The sequence below is a fragment of the Mus pahari genome, chromosome 20 (assembly GCF_900095145.1).
Source record: "Mus pahari chromosome 20, PAHARI_EIJ_v1.1, whole genome shotgun sequence".
NCBI classification, from domain to species: Eukaryota; Metazoa; Chordata; class Mammalia; order Rodentia; family Muridae; genus Mus; species Mus pahari.
Genome location: NC_034609.1, coordinates 5,378,039 through 5,386,878, shown reverse-complemented (window position 1 = coordinate 5,386,878; position 8,840 = coordinate 5,378,039).

Genomic DNA, 8,840 nt, shown 5'->3' with positions numbered 1-8,840 from the left:
CCTAGGGTTTTCTTTCTTTTACGTAATATCTTCTTGGCCTTATATTTAAATCCCTATGCAATTAATGTTTTATATCTGCATTTTTAAAAAAGAAATGACATTTTAAGTGATTCTTGTACGTAGCAAGCACCTATTGCTTTTGTGAGTAAATGAATTAAGACTTTTGTACTGTGATTTATACTCACTGCCCCAGTGCCCCAACTGTTGGAGCCTTGCTGCTGTGAAACGCTGTAGTCACTGTTGTCACTGTAGTCATGACCACCACCCAGCCAGGTCTGTGAGTCTCACCTGTCACGCGCCATCGTCTGGCATGGACGTTGGCTCTGAATTAGTGTCACTGCAGTTCTGCCACACACCTTGAGAAGCAGCTAGCATTTTCCGTTGTTCACACAGTAAGGACAATGTCTCTGCATTGATCTGAGGCTCACTGGTGGCCTGGGGAGGGGACACAGAGAACAGAATGTCTGCAACTGAGGCTTGTCTCTCCCCGTTCAGACCTCTTACCTACCTGTTGCCTGAGTACACAATGCACCCTGCTTCCTGGCCCACTGGCCACAGTGCTGTGCCTAATCCCCTGGCTTTTCCAGTCAGTTTGAAAGCTGTGTTCATAACTAGATGAAGTGTAGAATAGTAACATTAGATGCTTTTAAATGTTTGCTTCTTTTTAAACAAAAACTAAAACCCAGAACTGAATTTTGAGGTGGATTTTTAAATAAAAAAAGATTGTTTGAGTTTGCTGAGTGAGCTGCGTTATTTTTTCTCTCTTCTAATGTACTTTCTCTTTTTTTTTGAGCAAGCAACAAGTGTCAAGTAAACACGTACAGGGGTTGGAGATGGTTCAGTGATTTAAAGCACTGGCTGCTCGTAAGGAAAGACTGGATTTCAGTTCAAGCATCAACATCGCAGCTCACAGGCATCCGTAATTCTGGTTCCAAGAGTCTGGCTCCTCTGCTGGCCTCTGGGCACTCACTGCAGACCTGTGCACAGACATGCATGCAGGTGAAACACCCACACACATTCTAAAACAAGGCCATTGCGTATGTATTCCCTTTGAAACATGACACATAGAGAATCAGAGAGATAGATGGCTCACTGGATAGAGCACGTGTTGCTCCTGTTGAGACCAGGGTTTCATGGTGGATCTCAGCCATCCGTATCTCCAGGTCCAGGGACCCAGACGCCTTCTTCTGACTTCCTTTAGCACTAGGCATGCATGGTGATGCAAGAGAAGTTAGGAGACACACGGCTCATCCTATTCCTGGGTATCTGAATATAATTGTACATATTACGGGTAGCCCAGAGACGATCACAACCTTGAGTGTTCTGTAACAAAACTACCAAAGAAAGCCAAAATCCTTGAGATGCACCTGAACTCTCAAATCATGGGAAACAGGTGAAAAAGTTAGAGGGTGTTTTGTGAAAAATGAACGTAGTTTTAGATTTCAGACACAATGGTATATGGTTAATCCAGAAGCCAAAAAAAAAAAAAAAAAAATCTGTCTTTAAAGCTGCCTCTTAGGGTGTCTTTATGATTTAACTTATAAGACAGAGTTTCATTGTTGCAAAGACACACCATGACCATAGCAACTCTTATAAGGGACAGCATTTAGTTGGGGCTGGCTTACAGTTCAGAGGTTCTGTCCTTTATCATCATGGCAGGAACATGGCAGCCTGTAGGCCGACTTGGTTCTGGAGGAACTGAAAGTTCTGCCTCTTGATCAGAAGGCAGCCAGTAGGAGGCTCTCTTCTGCCCTAGGTGGAGCTTAAGCATAGGACATCAAAGCCAGCCACCACAATGACTCATTTCCTCCAACAAGACCACACCTCCTAACAGTGCCACTTCCCATGGGCCAGGCATATTCAAACCACCACACCTGGTAGAGTGCTTACTGAGGGCGTGCAACCCTTGGGTTTGCTCACCAGCTCTGCATAAATGGGCAACTGGGCATAGTAGCACAAACGTTAGCTTGGCACTCGAGGTAGAGGCAGAAGCATCAAGCATTCAAGGCCAACCCACACTTCACTGAAACCCTGTCTCAAAACCCTTTTTCCTTGGGGCTGCAGCGATGGCTCAGTAATTAAGAGCACTGGTTCTTTTCCCAGAAGACTGGGGTTCGAGTCCCAGCGTTTACATAGCAACCCACAGCCATCTGTAACTCCTGTCCTGGGGGATCTAAGAGCCTCTTCTGACCCTCTGAAGGCACGGCATGGTGGCACAGACATGCGAGCGAAACACCCACACACATAAAGTAGTTTAAATCTTGCTGTGAGGCTTCAAAGCAGTTATGAATATTTTTGTATGCTTTCTCCATACCCTTTCACAAACGACTGCTTTTGTAGATGGAAGGCGTTCTAATTTGCAAGAATGTTACTATGCTGAATTATCTAAGGCCTGAAGAGCTGGAGATGTGGCTTAGTGGCAGACCATGAATTTAGGGAGCTGGATCCATTCTGCAGCTTTAAAACACGAAAGAAAAAAAAAGTTGTGTTAGGAAGGCCAGACCACTGCTGTGCACGGATAAGACATATTAAACACTGGATTAATAATTTAACTCATGAGACAGTTACCTGTAGAGCAGATTTTTCCAAGCCTTCTCAGCACCAGACTCTCTAAAATATTTATGTTACTCAAATACTTAGAGCCAGAAAAATTCCTCTTTTTTTCACTGTGGTGTCATCTAAATTATTTCTGGAGAACAAGCATGTTTAATTGTTGACAAAAACTCAAGAACTAGTTTACTTTCAAGCCTAGGGGTTTGGTTTTTGTTTTTGTTTTATGCCATTAAGAAATTTTTTTGTTTTTACAAATGTAATTGCAAATATAAGTTAAAGCATGCATACCTTGAGATAGACGGGGTGGCACTTGTCTGCGGTCTCAGCACTAGAAGCAGGAAGCAGGGGACTCAGTAGTTCACTGCTCTTTAACAAACGAGCATGGTCTGGAGGTCAGCTCAGGGGTTAAGCACTTGATTTTGCAGAGGCCCTGAGTTGGGATCCCAGCACCCACATAGTGTCTGGAAACCATCCATAACTCTGGTTCCAGGGGACCCGGAGCCTCATCTCCTCAAACACCAGGCATACAGGTGGTCTGTCTATGCACATACATGTAGGCAAGACAAATACATACATAAGTAAACCTTTTTAAAAAATCATACCAAACAACAGGAACAACAACAAAAATATCCCCTACAAATTTACTAAGACTCTTTAGAGGTAGCTAAGACTGCGTTGCAGAGATAAGCAACAATGAGAGAATTATTTTTCTCTTACGTAACGCTGTCTTGCTTTTATCCCTTATTTTATAAAGCTGTATGATCTTACAAAGGTTTGGATGTCAAAGCATCATTCTGTATTCAAGAACTGAACAAAAGCAGAAATGACGCTGTTCAATCCATAGAAGGCATCAGTCAATAAGCTGCAAAAAGTATTTTTCATCTGCATTCTATACATTTCTACTGTGAGAATGTTAATTGAATTCTATAAAGGTATCATGAGTGTGTCTCTGATATATACACATATATACAAGTATATGCATATGCATATGTACATATATATTCATAAATATGTATGTATATAGCATTGTATTCAACCACCAAGTAATTGGATACAGAAATACTCCTATAATTGTGCATTGAAGTCTGGATTTTTGTTTTCTTCTTTTTGAGGCAATGTCTTTCTATGTAGCCCTGGCTGGCCTGGAACTCACTATGAAGGCCAGATTGGCCTCAAACTCACAGAGCCACCTGCCTCTACCTCTCTCGTGCTGGAATTAAAGGTGTGTGCCACCATGCCCAGCTATCCATAGTGTTTAAAGCAAGTGTTTGCTTTCATTTTTGTTTTGAGGGATTTCTTGAAGCGGGGTGTGTTGTGCCAGGGAAATGTTAGTGATCCCCCAAAACACACAGAGGAGCCAATCTGATTCAACTCACTGCAGGGTCTCTATTCTAGTCAAGCTAACTCGCCGCCACCCCCCCCACACACACCCCAATGCACCACCATCACACCAGAAGGTTTTGGTGGTGGGGGAGCCCCAAATGTCTATGGGGCAAGGCTTTATAGTAAGCAGCAAGCAGGGAGTATGTGTGCAAGCGTCTGATTGGAAAGCTCCTGTGGCCTTTAACATAATTGGCTGCTGCTGGGAGTCACATCATAAATGTAACTTCTGCTCCCCTCTGCGTTGGTGGTCATTAGGCAGGGGTGAGCTTGTAATCTGGGGGTGCAGGTTTGTTGGGGGTGTAACCTGGAAACTCTGCTCTTGTTGGGGATTAGCCTAGAGACTAGAGCTAGGCTCAGGTTCTGTTGGGGGGGCAACTTGGAAACTAATGCTAGATACCAGCCTGCTAGTCTACCTGAGTTCAAACTTACATCAGGTTCTCTAAGATGGAGTCTGAGTTTAAACGCTTTGACATCTCAGGTGCACTGTCACCCAGGCTAGCTGCTAACACATGCTCTGCTTGCTGTAACTTCCTCAGGGCTGGAATGTCAAATCAGGCCCCATTGCACTCAGCTAGCTTTCATTCTCTGCGAGCAGGATGTTGTCTCCTTTCCCGTTTAGTTATTTTTAGTGTTTTCAGATATTTTGTAGAAGTATGCCAGGGGGTGGTGGCTCATGCCTTTAATCCCAGCACTTGGGAGGTAGAGGCAGGAGGCTCTTTGAGTTTGAGGCCAGCCTAGTCTACAGAGAGAGTCACAACTAGGACTACACAGAGAAAACCTATCTCAGAAAATTACATACATACATACATACATACATACATACATACATACATACATGGAAATATATAGATAAATTGCAAAAAGACTATGCATGTATACTATGTTATAGACAGTGATCATTATTCTGTTTATCTAATCTAGTCTGATCAAACACATTAACTGGCTTAATGAAACATTGAGCCCATGTTAGAGGAACATTAAGCTGCGATTTCTTTCTATTCTCTTAGAGCCACTCTGGTTGGTCTTGTCTTCCAATCACTTGTGTAATAATCAGGTCCCTGACAGGAGCAGTACATTGGCCAAGTACATGGCATAGTAATCAAGAGACATGTCCTAGGGTAACAGTGGTGGGTTTTTTATCACTTTTTTTAAAAGATGTATTTATTATTATATGTAAGTACACTGTAGCAGTCTTCAGATAACACCAGAAGAGGACATCAGATCTCATTATGGACGGTTGTGAGCCACCATGTAGTTGCTGGAATTTGAACTCAGGATCTTCAGAAGAGAGCAGTCAGTGCTCTTAACCACTAAGCCATCTCTCTAGCCCAACACTGGTGTTTTATATAACTTTTCATATTACTTTAAAGGCTAAAGACATAACTCAGCGGTAGAATTGGTTATCTAATGGGATAGTTTGTATGAGAAAGGTCCCCAGAGGTTCATGTGTTTGATTCTTGGTAACTAGGGAGTAGAAATGTTTGGGAAGGATTAGGAGATGTGACCTTGTTGGAGGAAGTTGCCTCGGTCATGGCGTCTCTTCAGAGAAATAGAATAGTAACTAAGATATGTAGTATGTTCATGATTCTAAGTCCAACCCCGACTACTACAGCAGGCACCAACTAACAAAACAAAGCTAAACACAAAGTGATAAACAGTGATGTAGATAGATGTTGTAGACACCATGACTGGACATGATGAAAACCCGTCGTCAGCTGACCGCCATCATTGTTTTTGGTCTTTCTGCACTTGCTCATGTATTACTAAACTGTTCACTGACAGTGAACTGTGTTTTCACTTCTTCAGGCTATAACTTCTGTCTTCCAGGAACCACTGGGTTGAAGTCTCCAGTTAGCTAAAACAGTATTCCAAGAATACAGATGATTGGCTTGTTACTGAGCAGGCCACAGCTTCCTACTGAGAGTGGAATTACCTTGTTAATTTTTAATTATGGCTATATGTATTTATGTGTACATGTGTGCATATGCACTAGCACTCATGTGGTGGTCAGAGGGCAACCCTCAGGAGTGGTTTCTCTTCTACCACTTTGTAGGATCCAGAGATTAAACACTGACTCCTCAGGCCTCCCTGCCGTCTAAAAGTTTCCATGACCTTCCAAACACCACCACTGCGGGACACCAATATTCAAATACATAAGCCTGTGGAGACATTGCACAATTTAATCCACAACAGAACTATCTCTAAATGCAGTCAGATCCTGAGAGTCACGTGGTTGGTACTTCAGTGTGAATGGAATCAGGGGTCTCCATGGACAAATGCACTTTAGAGTTAGATCTGTCCCCTCTGTTATTGTAGAGATCCCATTCACAGCACACTTGGGGCAGTAATAGAAGAGAGTTAGAGTTCAGTCACCTCCTGACTGCTTGGTAAATTAAGGGAACTAGCGTAGGCTAGTTAACAGCCTTACACAACAGTAATGCACTCACAATGGTAACAAACCATTATCAGTTTTCTAACTAAGGGACTAGTCTGAAGAGCTGACATTGAAACCCGGTGTATTAGTCAGGGTTCTCTAGAGTCACAGAACTTACGGATATGCTCTATATAGTAAAGGAATTTATTGATGACTTACAGTCTGCAGTTCAATTCCCAACAATGGTTCAGTAGTAGCTGTGAATGGAAGTCCAAGGGTCTAGCAGTTGCTGAGTCCCACATGGCAAGAAGGCAAAAGAGCAAGAGCCAGACTCCCTTCTTCCAATGTCTTTATATGGTCCCCAGCAGAAGGTGTAGCCCAGATTAAAGGTGTGTGCCACCACACCTTTAATCCCAGATGACCTTGGACTCGGAGATCTCCCTGTCTTAATCTTCTGGATTCAATCACCACTGTGTCTCAAGATCTCCATACCAAGATCCAGATCAGAAACTTCTATCTCCCAGCTTCCAAATTAGGTTCTCTGGTGAGCCTTCCAATTCTGGATTGTAGTTCATTTCAAATATAGTCAAGTTGACAACCAGGAATAGCCACTACACCCGGCAAGGGAAGGAGTTGGGTTACCAACAGGCCCTTTGGTCTTAGGTAGGAGAACATAACTATGTCCACTTGGACCTGAATGGGTCTCAGTTTTGAGGGACTCTAAACCAGTGTACCTCAATGGTGAGTCTCCATTGGCTAAAATCTACCTGAATTTGAGTGAGAGGTCTGAGTGGACGTAGTTACGCTCCCCTCCCCAAGACCAAAGTGCCTGTTGGTAGCACTTCTTCCCCTGCTGGGTTTCAGTGTCAGCTCTTCTGACCAGCCCCTTAGTTTAAAAAGTGATAATGGTTTCTTACCACTTACCAAACCAGCACGGCCACCTGATTGGCCAAATCAGGTGGCCGTGCAGATTTCGAGGAACTGTATCAAGGAATGTGCTGTAAAAAATGCTCCCCAACAATCCCTGATTGGTTAATAAAAGGCTGGACCCTGTGTCTGGACAGAGAGGATAGGAAGGAGGGACTTGAGATGGAGTGAGGGTTCTCAGGTAAAGACCACATGAGACCGAATGGATCATGAGGGTGTGGCCAAAAGAAGCCCGCACTGAGGACACATATGCAGCCGAGCAGGCCTCAGTTGGCAAGCCATGGGGCATTTATCTGGGTATTAATAGCTCAGCTGGGTTCTAATAGTCTCAGAACCTGCGCAGTCTAGGTTTGTAGCTTGTTAATAAAGTCTGATGTTTCTGTGTTGTTTACTCAGGAGCTAAATGGGAAAGAGTGGGGCAGAAAACCTCCAATAAAAATATTTCAATAGTCCCCTCTGGGACATTTGAAGAGACAGAGAAGAGGCCAGGCATAGAGGGAAAAAAAGCCTCAACAGTCACCATATTCATCACTATAACAATCCTATAAGTAACAAACATCTGTCAACCATCACGAAGAAAATAAGGAGCCTTGGCAGTTCTTGCTTAACTGCTAATCTTGCCTCTTTCTTGAATGCTTTCTATAGACGTCAGAAACTGCATAGATAATAATAATAAATAATAAAAAAGGCCAAGTGAATAAATCAAGTCTGACTACCCAAGTTTGATCCCCAGGACCTAACCTGCCCTCCTCCCACCCAAAGTTGTCCTTTGACCACCACAGGTGTACTGTGGCATTTATGTAATAAACACACGCGCGCGCGCGCGCACACACACACACACACACACACACACACACACCAAATATGAAAAGATTAGACAAACCACGTTTCTAGCTAGCTTTCCTTGCAACAAGGTCCCTCACTATCTTTCCACAAGTTAGATTTGTTTCCAACAGTCTATTCCACAAATAGAGCGGTCACTGCCAACCAATGTAAGGTGGTGCACACCTGCAGCCAACACCTGCAACCAGCAGCTGCTTTGGTGGCTTCCTGCATCCTAATGAGAGACCAACCAATGGTCCAATGGTTCCTCAACCCAGAGACCTAATTGTCCCCATGCCTGGCATGCAGGTTATGACTGTTTTGTCAACTAAATGGCTTATAAATACGCCCTGTAGTGTTTTTCCCTTAGATTCTTTTAATGGTATATATTGATGGTCTTAATTTTTGAGAGACTCCAATTGATCAAGGTTTCATTTTGGGGTAGTCATTTTGGTCCTCTTATTCCAAAACCCTGAGTTTTCCTATATAAGCATTGTTGCTGGGTTTTTGTTGTTGATGGTGGTGATGGTTGTTGTTGTTGTTGTTGTTGTTGTTGTTGTTGTTTTGAAATGTGGTCTTACTGTGTAGCCCTTATTGGCCTGCGACTTATTACATAGACCAAACTATTCATGAACTCAGGGAAATCTGCTTGCCTCTGCCTCCTGAGTGCTGAGATTAAAAGTGTCCATTTCCAACTGGGCGGTGGTGGCACACACCTTTAATCCCAGCACTTGGGAGGCAGAGGCAGGTGGATTTCTGAGTTCAAGGCCAGCCTGGTCTA